The following is a 15,233-nucleotide window of genomic DNA, read 5'->3' as shown; positions in this document are numbered from 1 at the left end:
CTGCTTGTAGATTATAGACATCCTGTATGGACCTAATTCCATTACATAGTTTGGTGTCATCTGCAAACACAGAAATGGTACTTTTAATTCCAAACACTAAAGGTCCCAACACTGACCCTGGGGTACACCACTAATAACCTTAGACCATTCAGAGTATAAATCCATAGTTCTCCCCAGAGGGTTTTAACCGGTTGCTCCACCCGGCTGCTTTGCCTACCCCGCCCACCTCTCCTCGGCAGCTCTCCTCCCCTGCACAGATCTCAGTGAGGCTGCTCTGTGCTCATCTGTCATTCGTTCAGAGGATTGCTGCTGCCAATGAAAGGTGAGCACACACAGTTCAGCCTTAATGTGAATGAGAAACAGGCAGCCTGGCCCCCATCTGATAGCTAGGATTCCTATTTAAAAGAAAAAAAACTGCTGTTGAAATGTATCCACTGCTAGAGCTGTGTGTGAAGTCTGCATGTCGTTCTGCATCCTCACCGCTCTGTGTGTACAAACCTCCATTTCTCCTAATATGTATATCACAATGACCTGTAATTTTCAGGGTGCACAGGGGACCCTCATAGATTGTAGTTACTAAAATTTCAGCCCCCCAGCTTTAAAGAATTTTAAGATATGGGGTTACAAATGTAAACAGTTATAAAAATGTAACATTGGGGTTGTTTAAGAGGAAAGTGCAAATAGGAGTCCTAAATTGAGGGACCCCGGGGGCACTAACATAGCAAGGAGCATTGGGGTGGGCCCCTAAATATATACCTACCTGTCACAAATCTATACCTATGAAACTACTGTCTGCTTCTCTTCATTGTACACCATTGTACTCCAAGGTGCAAGTGGCGGGCACATTCTCCCCTTACAATCTCATTACTACAGCAGCATTAGAACATAAAACACTCTGCCCAATAAAATGGGCTTCCCTGCCCTGTTACACATTCCTGTCCACTTATCTAACATTCTGAACTTCAATTGGGGAATGGGGAGGTGTAAGAAACCAAAAATATAGGTACAAGTGGGGAACATCTGTGACTAACATCCCCTAAAACGTCATCACTATGGCATCATTAGAACATAAACTTTGCCCACTAAAATTTTATGGGGTTGAGGTACAGGAAAGGTCCAGTCATGTGAACCAAGGAAGTGGATTTTGATGGACAGTTTTTTTTTTAATGTTGTAAAGATGCCAGGGTGATGAAAGGTGATCGCCACACGTGTCTCCCACTTCCACCTATATTTTTGTTTCCCTGCACCTCTTAATTCTGGAGAAATTGGGGTTTGAGGTAAAATGCAGACAGATATGTGTAACAGAGCAGGCAGCACATTTTGCTAGGTAGAGATTTATGTTCTCATAATGCCATACTAATTACATTTTAGAAAGGTTTAACCACTAGTGTCCCCCACTTGCACCTACAGTTTCAGTTTCCTATGCCTCCACGTGTACCTTGATAATTTAAAGGTAATACAACCAACGGTTTAGGTGATATGAAGGTTTGAACACAGAAACATTATTTGATAAATTCTGTCTTTCTTGAAGCCATGCTGACTATCACTTATAATATTATTTTCTAGCAGAAACTTCTCCATGTGGTTCTTTATCAAACTCTCTAAGACCTTTCCAACTATAGACATTAAACTAACGGGTCTGTAGTTACCTGGTAATGACTTTGCTCCCTTTTTGAAGATAGGAACCACATTGGCCTCACGCCAATCCATCAGTACTATGCCAGGGACTAAAGAGTCTCTAGAAATATTAGCTTTGAAAAAGGAGCTATAATCCATCAGGTCCTGGTGCTTTGTCAACCCTAATTTTCCAAGCTGTTTCTTAATCATATCAATTCTGAGCCATTGTGACTAATTTAGGGCAGTGACATTGCTATTATGAATTTGGACTTGAGCTTAGATCTGATCTTTTTGCTATTCATAGATTTAAAAATTTTGGGGGGGGGGGGGTTGCCTTTATTTCCTTTGCAATCAGTCTTTCATTTTGAAGTTTTGCACATTGTATCTCCTTTTTACATCTTTTGTTATATTCTTTATAGGTTTCAAATGATGATGATGATCCTTCATTTATATACTTTTGGAATGCCCTTTTCTTGTTCCTTATGGCTTTTATGGCCTGATGGCTAACATCAGCTGTGAGCCACATTTTAATTTCAGCCTCTTAAACTTATTACCCATTGGAATATATTTTTCAGTGTGCTTTTGTAGAACAGACTTGAAAAATTCCCATTTCTATTTTGTGTTCTTTGAGGACAATATTGTCTCCCAGTCCAAGTCACAGAGAGCCACCCTTAATAATGAAAAATTTGCTCTCTCAAAATTAAATGTTTTTATCTTTCCTGTTTTTGCTTCCTGTTTACAGCTTACATTAAATGAAATAATATTATGGTCACTGCTACCCAGATTCTCTATTATTTCCACATGTGTTATAAGCTCTTCATTAGAAAGAACTAGGTCCAGCAGAGTATCATTTCTAGTGGGAGCTTATATAAACTGTACCATAAAATTATCTTGTATTAAATCCACAAATTTCCTCCCTTTTGCTGTTCCTGTAGTGCCATTACTCTAGTCAATGTCAGGGTAGTTGAAATCTCCCATGAATAAAACATTTCCACTTTTTGCTGCTTTTTCTATCTGTTCTAGTAGTTGATTTTCTATTTCTTCCTTAGCACTTGGGGGGCTATAGCAGACTGCAGTCATTAATTGTGTGTTATTCAACCCCACATTCAACTCCACCCATAATGCCTTAACCTCATCGCTTGTTCCCTCCGCAACTTCTTCTTTCACCTTCACTTTTAGATCACTTCTCACATACAGACAGACACCACCACCCTTTCGTTTGACTCTGTCTTTACGAAGTATACCCAATATACCCAGGAACACTGACAGCCCGGTCATGCGAAGAACAAAGCCAGGATTCAGCAGTACCAAATAAGTCATAATTCTCCTCACTCATTATGGCTTCTCATTAATGAAAACTTTTTTTTTTTTTTTTTTTTTTTTTTTTTTTTTTAGTGCCATTTTAACTTGAAACTGTGTGGCAATGGCTTGGAAAACAGAGGCACCCAAATAGAGAAGGAGGCGGTCTAGTATCTTTTCATTAAATGATATATATTGGTCAAGGACAATTAAAATTCACCATCAGTGTGTTTCTTGGCACGTTAGTGGCCACTTCTTCAGGATTAATGTACACTGTAAGGCTTTAGGGTAGCAAGTATTCCTGGAGTCTGTGAAGACACAACTTACCCAGTCTTCTATAGGACAAGTTTGTCACAGCCATTGCGGAAAAGATCATCTGGACTTTGGAATAAAGTACAACCACCTACTAGGTTCTGCCTGGATGCAGAAACATTCCCCATATGCTATTTCTTCGATTGCTTGATTATCCACAGGCGGTCCAGCAAACTTTGGAATGTGTCAACATACAAAATTGCTTTAATCACACCAACTCTCCACCATTATGTAAATTATTACTCTAGGATCTCTCCTGGGACATTTTTATTTTTTATTTTCTCTCTGGAGAATATATTTCCTCCTGATATACTATGTTAAATAGGTTCACACATTCAAGCATACTACAATTAAAAAAAAAGGTATTACGTGTTCATGGGAACATTATTCTAGTAGTGTTGTGGAATACTAAATGCCTTCAGAATGTTAAGATGCCCATCAGGGTGTTTTGTGTTAGCAATGGGTTTTTACATGATGACCCCATGAAAATCACCCTCTTTTCCATAACATTACATAAACATAATAAAAAAAAAAAAAAAAACTTATGGGCAGCACGGTGGCTAGGTCAGCACTCAGGCCTTTGCAGTGCTAGGTCCTAGGTTCAAATCCCAGTGAGGACACTATCTGCATGGAGTTTGCAGGTTCCTCTGGGTACTCCGGTTTCCTCCCACATCCCAAAAACATGCAGTTAGGTTAATTGTCTTCCCCCTAATCCCTAAATTGACCTTAGACTATATTAATGACATATGACTATAGAAGGGACATTAGATTGTGAGCTCCTTTGAGGGACAGTTAGTAACATGACTATGGACTTTGTACAGCGCTGTGTAATATGATGGTGCGTAAAATGCACTATATCAACTATAGTGGAAAAAGAAAGGAAAAGATAGCCATAAAATTCTGAAACAGAGGAAACCAGTGCCAGTGTTTGGGGTAAGGTTCATGTAGGATACAGAGCTTTTCCATTGATTTTAGTTATTTGTAGTTATTTAGTTTTAAATGTATACATAAAAAATATGTGATGTAGACACTAAAGTCAGCATAGACGGCATTTGGACTTCACTGCAGGCTACTTTCAGGTATGGTTCAGGACTAACCTCAGCTTGCAATTGGAGTCAGAGAGGGTGGCAGCACACAGATATGTCTATATGCTGTCCTGTCTTGAAAGCATGGTCCCTATTTTCAATGAACATCACCAACCTAAGCTTCCAAACTTTCATTGGCTCATATTTGCTGGGCCTAACTCTCCCAGTCCAAAGGCTGCTGTAAAAAAAAATCATGCTAGTTCTAGTTTTGTTGCTGCTGTTTTTTTTCAAATATGGGATAAGTAAATGGTGCTTTTGTTTATGCCTGTAATTCAGTTTCAGCTTAAGTATTGTATTGTGACGTATATCAATTCAGTCATGGTCTTATTATTAAATTAGAACTGTGGCTTCCTATTAAAAGTGTATGAAGCATTTAATTAGGATTTCTTCTGCACTTAAATTTTTTTATCTTTAGTAGGTTTTCTCATTAGCTGTTTCCTGTTCAGCAAAGTCCCATAAGTACCTGTTGAACCTGCCAGTATAGGACACCTAACACAGCTTCATGTGATGGTGTGGCAGCAATTCCGCACTGCACCCAACACATTTTTGCCCCTCCAATTAGATTTTGCCTGCTAGCACTACATTGGAGAAGATGTTGCAATCTATCAACATTGTCAATTCTAATTCAGAAGTCTGTATGTTGTTAACAGGCACCTGGCCATAATAGGGTCAGCCCTTCTATGTAACTTTCAACTTAATTACACCAAATGCTTTCCTTTTTTTAATTATAGTAAAAAAATATATATATTAAAAAAAAGAGGAAAAAATTGAGGAAGTTTTTTCTTCTCATTATACATAAAACATTTTCATATGGAAACAAAGGTTTTACATTCAATCTGGAACAAGCCTATAATAGAGAAAGAAGCCTAAGAATTTGTTTTTAATTTTTACTGCATAATAGAAAATAAAAAGACCCCAATAGGCTATGCAGAAGAGAAGTCTTTTGAATTTTGTTTATCCTGGTGTGTGACAAAATTTTTACTTTGGTGTAATCTGCATGGTTGTCAGTAGTATAGTAGGGTAAGTAGTCTTGTTTCTTTTTATTGTTTTTTCTAATTGTTTTACTTTGCCGGAGAATGCAATGTGAAACAAAATGAATTGCTGCATTTATTTGGTTTCACATTGCATTCTCTGGGACAATTCTCTGGCTTACCTGTCAGTATAAACTCTGTGGGGTCCACGCATAGGCTGCTGTTCAATAGACACAAGTGATGCCGCCACAACAATTCCTGGCATTTCTTGCGTCTATAAAATTTGGGACCACGCAAAGGCAGAGGCAGAGAGGCCACTGGTCTATAGATGTGAGTGATGCTGGGAAGTATAGTAGCGGCATCACTCCCATCTATAGAACAGAGGCTTAAAATGAATTGCAGCTGACCCGCCTTTACTAGGGATTGCAGAAGCAGCAGGCCAGCTGCAAGTCATTAGGAATTCTTTTGGGGGCCAAAAAAAAAAGAATGCTGTGAGCCATATTTGGCACCCCTATCTCGATACTTACACCACTGCATTACAGCTTGCCCCTCTTCCCCCTTTTCCCTCCTTCCCCAGTCAGTGCACCCTTTACCTTTGCTTCACTTGGCTCAGGGTGGCCTTTTTCAATATTAAAGTTTTGCTCTTTAGTCTTACTTGCTTTACAAATTAGACTTGCCCAGATTACCTGCATTTTTTCACTATTTACCCTGCCAATTTATCTAATTTATGACATTATTATTGGGTGCTGAAAGAAAACACAAATAAGGACTTTGCCTGCATATCCCTAGCTCCAATTGAGTGCATGGGAACTACTGATAGCAGGAGTGGAGGACAAGGCCACTTGTAAAAGACCTAAACAAAAATTCCCCCATGCTCCCAAATGCACCCTTTTAAAAACAAATTTTAAATTCACTGAAATTACACAATCCTTAAAAATACAATTTAAAAAAAGAAAGTTTAAAACAAGGGATGTAACAACTGGTGTCATAGTTCCAAAACAACATTTTTAAAAGTTTAAATACTGCCTGAAACTTTAAAGTATAACTTTATATAAAAAGCAACTTTAAGCCAAAATAGCTGAGCCATCAAAAAGTGATTAATTTTAACGGCACTGTAATGATTTTTTTTTGCAGCTGCTGCAACATTGATATACCAGCCAAATTACTAGTAGCCAACGGAGCCTAGGCGGCCAGAACAGAATGCTTTAATTTGCACTGCATTGATTGTAATGAATTTTGCAGTCATTGAATATATATACACCAACCTGTTAGTAGCCAGTGGATCCTAGCTATCTACTACACAGTAAGTTAATTTATACTTTATTGCCTACATTCCTTGTGGTCTTCAACAATAGCCATTAGTCAATTTTTAATGCTCCTTTTATTAGAGCTACGTTTTGTACAAATTATTAGCATTTCCGTCCATGTATTCCTAAAATGTAAACAGCACTCATCACCCTACCTTAACAGAAGATCACATTTTTCTATGCTTTTTTAAATAAAACATTCAGGTCTTCTTGCACCTTTCCCAAGCAGCAGACTTGAGCTCATCTCTCTGTCACTCCTTTCTTGCCTAATAATAAAATAAATATAGTATAGGCTTTGCCCCTGCCTATCTGTTTAGGGTAATTTTTGAGCCACCTCTGATAAAGTTAAATCGTAGAAATGTGAAGTGAAAAGAGTCTCCGAGAGTGCATAGGTATTTATGTATTTATACATAGTTAATTCATACATAATTACAGTGTACAATCAATAGTTGTGTTGTACCCCTAATACTGTTCACATTCACAAGAATAGGTAAAACCTGATAGGTCACATATGACCTAACACATTTTTAAAGTATATGATATATATGTGTTGTATGGTCGTAAGAAGTGGCGGGTAATATATAGAAAATAAGCAAATGACAAAAGGATCAAAAAAGTAGTAGAAACTTCTGTGGATGCACTTCAGTGCAATTTTATTATTTAGTGAACTAGGATTGGTCAGCATTCTTCAAGGTCAAATACAATGAAACAAATATGTTGGTTTCAGTTTGGAAGAAACTTTAAACTTGAAGAAGTTGGATTGTTGATTATATGGCAAGATTTCCCATCGCAGAAATGCTTGCGAGAGAGTCCAGGAAGATTCATAGTTTTCCAGGGAGTTGTTGGTTTAGAGGTTGGACGCTGAAGCGTTGCAGCTTGTTCTGATCATGCAGCCAAAATCCACTTCACATTTCTACCATTATTAAAATACCCATTGTTAGCACATGATCAATGCATGATAACTGATTTATTTCTTTGTGCCAATTTTTTCTCTCCATGTATAAATTAATACAATATACCATTATTCTGTAACCTTTATACCTGAAGTTCAGAGTTAAATTTTGTTCTATGTTGTTTAAGTATAATTATTAATTTTGTATCCTGTCATGGCCAGGCTTTATTCCAAGCTCAGCCATCTTACCTTGTTAAATTTGCAGGTCCTAGGATTGCACACAGGGAATTAGCTGATAATGACAATTTAAATGGCTGTGTGGTCACTCCATCCCTGACATGTCAAGTTTTAATTATGAGTAACGGCTCTATAACTGAGACATTACCTTTTCTACTCTATAGAATTGGTAAATGTAATTTATATGTAAAATGAAAAAAGGTGAATTTGCTCAAAGTAATCAACCCTGTCACCTCCCTCCCCTGCAATGGGAAATGCAAATTGTCACCCTTTTATTACCAGACACCGTTTAAAGGCTTCTACATCCACTCCCTTAAAATTCTCATGCTGATTCATGTGATGAAAGTTTGAGGTGTGAATATAAATCAGGTTCCTAGTTCAGATATGCTCACCATAAGCACATTGTTAAGACACCCTACACAGAACAATAAAATGAGCTTGTGTATCTTACAGTGAGATATTGAACAGCACAGTATTTTATGAAAAGTATTCAAGGTTTCCTGACTTTTAAAGGTTTTTTAAAAAAAACTAAAAAGGTCATTGGGCTTATGCAGTTGGCTCTTCAAAGTGTTGTTGGCAGACTCTGCAGGAATAAACTACTTGGGCACCAGTTATAGACAGTTTGATGAACACCTGGAAACTTCTGGGGAAACTCTAGGGTTCCAGGAAATGGCTAGTCCATGCATTAGAAATAAGTATCAAACACCTTTAATATTTATGTGCCCTTAGTATACAAATGTACTGCAGGGATCATGGAAAATGTTCAGGGATATCAAGTTAAAAAGCTGCCTTAAAACTCAGTATGATAAAAATTAAATTAAGACTGAAGTGGGTGACACAGATGTTTCTGTAGGAAATGGAAACACTGAGGGTATGTTTGTGACCATTTGTGACTATTGGTATATGTGGCTGTCCTTGTGTTCTCTGCTGGATCAGAGGATTGTAGTCTTGTGAACATTTCATTCTGATGTTATTTTACTGCTGTTATTAGAAGAGCTTGAACAACACTTGCATTTTTATAATTTATTTAGAAGTGTTAACAAAATATACCCATCAAGATAACGAATGCATGTGATGCCACTGACCAAAATGTGGAAAGAAAAATTAAATGAAAAAAACAAGAACTTAACATTTTAAGGATGTAAATACAATAACTGCAGACCATACAACCCCATGTGATCCAGCAGCATTATTGGGGGTTAGTGTATTTTTGTATCAATTTCTGTATACACTTGTAATATTTGTTAAATATTTATTGAAGGCTAGGTCACAGGCTCCTATTGCAAGTGCAGAACCCTTATAATCATTGATTATAAACTTACCTAAGTCCCTTAAGTCTTAGATTTTTGAAATCATTGAGCAGCCAGATTTTGATACCTGCTTGCTTTCTGATAGGTACTGCAAACCTGATTTTAAACAGATGTATTATTAAACCCACTGCACATTAATACATTCTAAGACATTCCAAGATGTAGAATAGAAACATGTGAAAAGCAGTTGAAGTCCCTCTACAAATACTTTTTAAGCTAGAGTACATTTGAGTGATCAGTAATTAAGTTATTGCATTTAGCAAAAGCATTGGCAGGTCTCCTACTAGTTTCAGTTGTTGCTCTTTAAACTGGAGAAGTTCTTTATGGAGGGAAGTTGCAAAGCATGCTGATGACAGATTTGTGGTTACACTTTGCTCATTTTGTGTACTTCCTCTCTGTGTTCCTGGTTTGAAATCTCCCTTCCTCTGTCTTCTTTAAAGTTGAGGGAAAAAAACATTTATTTAAATATCGTAATATTGGCCAATTAGAATATAAATTCAGATTGTGTGCAATTCCTTTTGCAAACTTGGATATTTTTTGTTCAAGTAGAAGTAATATTATGAATGTGTTGTACTGTACTGAAAGGCTATGGGAGGGGCCCATCAGGTCTTGCCACTGCAGAATGTCTGCAGAAATTGACAGGGGGGGGGCACAAGACCAGTCACCCTGCACAAGGAGAGAAAGCATCAGTGATTGGTAGTGTTGGTCGAATACCTCACTATTCAATTCGACAGCTATTCGATCGAATAGGGGGATATTGTTCGGGTGATTGAATGCTGAATTCGAACACCATGAAAGTCAATAGTGGGAGAATTCTGGGTATTTTTAAGGACTGTGAAGAACTGCGGCCGCATTCATTGGGAAGATCACCGGGGCACTAGAGGCTAAATGAGGATAAGTTTCCCCATTCATTCACCTCTAGTGCTCTGTGATTGGTTTGGGAAAGAAAAATCCTGATGACGCTTGAGCTTCAAGGTTTACCTTTCCTCAGCCATTCACAAAGCACTAGAGGTGATGAATGGCGAAACTTGCCCCCATTTAACCTCTAGTTCCTGGAGATCCCACAATGACAGGATGATTCCCATTACTGCACCTGTAAAAAATTAAGTTAGGTACACAAATCACACACATTTAATAAATTACTTTATTATTTATTTGTGCCGTCGAATCCTGTGTTTTTCGAGTCTGGTCTATCCGAATTCAAACAGCCATATTTGAGTCGAATATAAGGACAACCCGAATTCGAACACCAACACTAGTGATTGGTCCTTATCACAGAAAACTCCTACATAGAGGCCAAGTGTAGGAGCTGTTTCACACAAAGAAGAAGTACATAAAGATGCAAGTAAGAATACATGACCTCAAAATGAACAATATTTATTTAGCAAGTTCAGGTTTAACAGTTCATTTATTAGGCAGTGATGCAATCGTAATGAACTGTTGCATTGTGGCATAATGCATGATAACATTTTCATGTAAGAAACTTGCAAGAGAAGGCAAATCATGCAGTGTTTGTTTTAGGTTCTGCTGAATTAAAGGAACACCTTAAAGCTGCAGTTCTCTGTGAGTCATTTAAACTGCTACTCTGTTGTAGATGGAAAGTAGATGAGCTAGGGTCAAAATGTAATGTGCTCAGCTGCTTTTACCATATAGTAAATATGAAATACATGAAACAACTCATTCATCTAACCTCAAAACTCAAATAGCTGACACATCACCTTAGAATACTTTGGCACTGCAAAGTCATTAGACATAAGACATTTTTGTACTGTATACCTTTATTATTATAATTATTGTAAAGGGTGGAGTTTGCAAATCTGATATTTAAGTTCATGTAATGCAGGGAGTCACCAGACAGCTTTTGACATTATTCTGTATATTTCTAGACTTGAATTTCTCTTGCTGTCAATTTGAAAAGCAGATAGTTCCTTTGGTTACAAAAGAGATAGGGACTGTATGTTTGTACTTAAGTTGAATTTGTATGTAAGTCAGAACAGGTACTAGGGGAGCACCTGTCTGCACTGAATGCAGAATTTATTGTTTATCTTACATTAGGAAGCATGATGTAGGAGTATCGAGGAGCCAAAGGACTCCATTAAATGATGTGGTAGCACCAGAACCAGAAACTTGTAAATGGGGAGGATCATAGAGTCACACCAAAGTATAAAAGGTCAGTGGGAGAAGGAGGATGCCAGCTTCTATGAATTACTGAAATACTATGTTTGATGCATTGATCTTCTCTAATCTCGGTCTCAAACTTTTACTTTGAAACAATGTGGTTGTGCTTTTCTGCATACATTTGGTCTGAAGCACTTTCATAAATTGTGAAGCATGCTGTGGATTAAGCTTGGGCACAGAAGGGTGAAATACAGCTCGTGATGATGCTCGTCACTTGCTGTCCTGCAGCCCTTTTATGTGGCTTTGTTCATGAATTGCTCATGGCTATTAATCTGCTTCCACAGGGATTGCTTGGAAAAATTATTCAATTTGATCAAAATTGCCTGACAAATTGGCTTAAACAGACAATTACAAACGCCTCCGTGGATGCACACTGAATACCAAGAGAAGATTTCTGTTTTAGCAAGTCTGGGGCATAGCTGGTCTTGTTGTTGTCTAGGGCACACATAGGACCTGTGGGCACAAACCAATGAAAAGGAAACAACATTTCTTAAGAGAAATTCCGTCAAAGTGATAGCTAAACAGAAGGAAATACAGATGTGAAGTATACGGCATACGCATTAGATGAGGTAATGGTAAAGATTTAAATGCTTAGTCTATATAGTTCATTTTATTCTTGATGAATTCTGTCTTGTCTTGTTCAAACTTTAAAATCTTTCTTTAAAAGCACCAGTTTTATTGGTATATAAAAAAGCTGATCTGTTATGAAGTTCTACAAACCTTTTGGCTTTCATGGCAGGTTAATAATTCCTTGTATCATTCAGACACTAATCCACAATGCAGTAAAAATGAAGTGATTGATGAGGCTCTAAAAATGTCAGTACCTGTTTTTAACTTTGACCAGTCAAAATCAATTCAAAGCCTTACTTTGAAGAATGTATTTGGGGGAGTTTAAAAGCATAGGAATCTTTATGTCACCAATATGTTGATCATCAACAAGTGCAACCCCCAGAACTGGTGCTAGGGAAAGTGAAGACATGCCACAGGTCACCTAATGAATGTATATTTGATGTGGATCTCAGGGATGTTGTGCATTGAGTGTATGTGTGGATGACTTTCACCAGAAATACTGATTTGAGTAGCCCTTGTACTTTAGACAATGGATCTTGTAGTAGTTAGTCACAGACTTGTAATGTTGAAGGTGTTTTGCAGCTGTTAAAGCATCTCGGAGAGCTGCAAAACATCTTCACCATTACAAGAGCAAGTCCAGTTGAATATGACTAACTAGTATTGGATACACAAGGAACTGAGTAAATGAGAACATCCATGGGCATTTAATAGAAATGCATGCAGATTGGCTTCAGATTTCATTCTGCCCACCTTTCAAAAGTTACCTTCCAAGGGAGCAGGAAAAGCATAAGATTAGAGCACAGGCTGGATGATACTGTCAACATTTTGGACAGTGAGATGCAACACAGTGGCTCAGTGGTTAGCACTCTGGCCTTTGCAGCACTACTTCCCAGGTTGGAATCTTGGCCAGGACACTATCTGCATGGAGTTTGCAGGTTCCCCTCGTGTTTTGTGTGGGTTTCCTCGAAGTGCTCGGGTTTCCTCCCACATTCCAAAAACATGCAGTTAGGATAATTGGCTCCCCCCTAAAAAATTGGCCTTAGACTGTATTAAAGACTTATGACTATGGTAGATTTATTAGATTGTGAGCTCCTTTGAAGGACAGCTAGTGACATGACTATGGAGTATGGACAGCACTGCGTAATAAGTTGGCCCTATATAAACACTGTGTAATATAATAATACAAAATTAAGCATTTGGAGTATCACTGGTTTTACACCATTTAGCTCCTGAAGAAGGGAAGACCTTTGAAAGCAAACAAGAAACAATCATAAGAGTTCCCTTATAAAACCAGTGTGAAGTCAAACTGTAGTCATACCATAAAATTAACGCCCAGTGTTACACATAACGTGCTTTTTTTAAAATATTATAATACTTTGTTTCATAATAGGGAAAATACTAACTGAAAAGTTTTATTTCTTTGTGATTAGACACCGGTTTCCATCTGCATTTCTCTGAAGCATATCAAAAAAGGCCACCAATAAAGTTTATTTTAGCATAGCTTTTCTTAAAACAGAACTTTGTAAAAAAAAAAAAAAATAAAGGAAGTTTTTTTTTATTATTTTTGTTTGTAGAGCCATATTATGTTTCTTTAGCAGCAACAGCTTTTCACTTTCCTGTTTGTTAAACTAACATGTTTGGACAGTTCCGTATACAAGATTTGCTTCTGCTGTGTTGTGGGGTGAAATGACACTTGTGCACATTTGTGGGAGTTACATCATGCTACTTCGGCCAATGAAGTACTGTACAAAGCTATACTAATTGTCTTTTAACAAGCAAGCTAATATTTTGACATTTTTCTAACTTTCAATATCTGCATACTTGTTCAAAGTCAATGACATTTTTCGAAGACGAGGTCATCATAAGTCAGAAAACCGAAGTAGGTCAGCATTGGCATACAACGTATATATCTCAGAAGGTAAGGTGCGGTTATCTGGCCGATCACCACCAGTCAAAGAAAAATTCTGTTGAGTTGCATTTCATCATATTTTTTAGTAATGCTAACGCATGTGGCTTTGTCACATTGCATCTCTAACATTTGAAGTTTTGGCTTTAGGGCTTCTTGAAAATTCCAGATTTAAAAAGTGAATTTGTTATGTATATCCCGTTTATTTTATTCAGAATTGACAAGATTACTTGCTTTGGCATAAATATGAGTAGTAGTCTGAATATGCTTCGGTACCGACATGCATAAAATGTATTAAGCCTTTATTTATGCCTGTAATTTTTCAATGAAACATACTATAGGGTTAATTTAGTTAGACCTAAAGTATGGTGGTGTGCAAAGTGTGGTAATATGCATAAGCCGATCAAACTCCTGTTTTTTCCAGTATTTCATTGGCCCCATTTATCATTGCACTGTATAGACATTTATATAAAAAAAGTGATGTACCTAATATGATTCACCTACAATTACATGATTTTCTGACTGCTGTAATCTGACAGCCACAAATGTATTATTAAACATAACCTGGCGTGGTTTAAAGTGAATTACTTCCTGGATCTGCAAAGCACAATAAGATAATTTTGTTGATGATGTGTCATTTGGCTACACAGGAAATATTACATATAACAATTTTAAAGAATTAAGGTTCAATGTACACCACAGGACACTTTACACCATTTGTGACTGATTTATGTTGAAGAGGAAGTCCAGGAAAACAGCCAGACAACCATACAGCTCAGCTAGAGATTTGCTTTTGGATGTGCCATGAAATATTGTCAGGGCCATGAGGCATGATCCAGGCTTTAAACTGCTGTGGGATATGGAAAACCCAGATACAACATTGTCTTTTGCGGGCAAAAAGATATAAAAGGGAATTCCATAAGAAAATTTTAACATTTGCTTTGCCCATGTACTTTTTTTCATCGCTTACCAACTACTACTTTTAGTCCACCTGTAGTGAAATAGAAAAGATGGTACAACTCCCATTTAACAGTGTTGGTGCTTGTGGGTAGCTACTAAGGGAACCCAGTGTATTACAGAAAGATGAAAAGAGAGAACATGACTACACAGGACAAGGACTTCTCTCTCCTAGTTGTTGATTTTGTTTTGCACACGTGTAGATGAAAAGCTGAATCCCTGGGCAGCTAGGCTTTGTATCCTTATATACTTCAAGGCTCAATTTTTAATTTGCCTGGAGTGTTGCATTAACACTGAATGCATAATTAGTTTTATGGCAATAATTTAATCTCTTTAAGTGACTGAACATTTTTATACTTATTATGACAGTATAGCTTCTTTAGTTATTCTTCTTTTATGAAATGTAACAAATTCATTAGTTGTATGGAAGGAGACACAAAGCCCCTGATTCATCAAGCAGAATCGGATTATCGCTCGCGCATTCGTATTCGCGATCCGAAATCGTACGCCGTCGCGCTATTCAGCAACTGAAAAAGCTCGCGGCCGGAGCCGCGCATCTCCGGCAGGTTTACACTGGCGAGCTTGCATTAAA

At 37.5% G+C, this 15,233-nt stretch overlaps 1 protein-coding gene across 5 annotated transcripts in view; it reads left to right on the top strand.

The window, feature by feature from the left end:
- The window catches only part of PAK3 (p21 (RAC1) activated kinase 3), a 139,548-nt gene that overhangs the window by 72,429 nt on the left and 51,886 nt on the right, over window positions 1-15,233 (top strand). Inside the window, exon 2 of one of the 5 annotated variants that reach the window (XM_072430207.1) lies at window positions 6,419-6,587. The exons of the other annotated variants lie outside the window; for them this stretch is intronic. The gene's annotated coding sequence lies outside the window, so the exon portion shown is untranslated. The remainder of the gene's footprint in view (window positions 1-6,418; window positions 6,588-15,233) is intronic. 5 annotated transcript variants of the gene reach the window in all.

Source organism: Pyxicephalus adspersus, chromosome Z, assembly GCF_032062135.1.
Source record: "Pyxicephalus adspersus chromosome Z, UCB_Pads_2.0, whole genome shotgun sequence".
In the NCBI taxonomy this organism is placed as follows: Eukaryota; Metazoa; Chordata; class Amphibia; order Anura; family Pyxicephalidae; genus Pyxicephalus; species Pyxicephalus adspersus.
The sequence above is the reverse complement of the archived record's forward strand: the minus strand, read 5'-3'. Positions and strand labels throughout refer to the sequence as shown.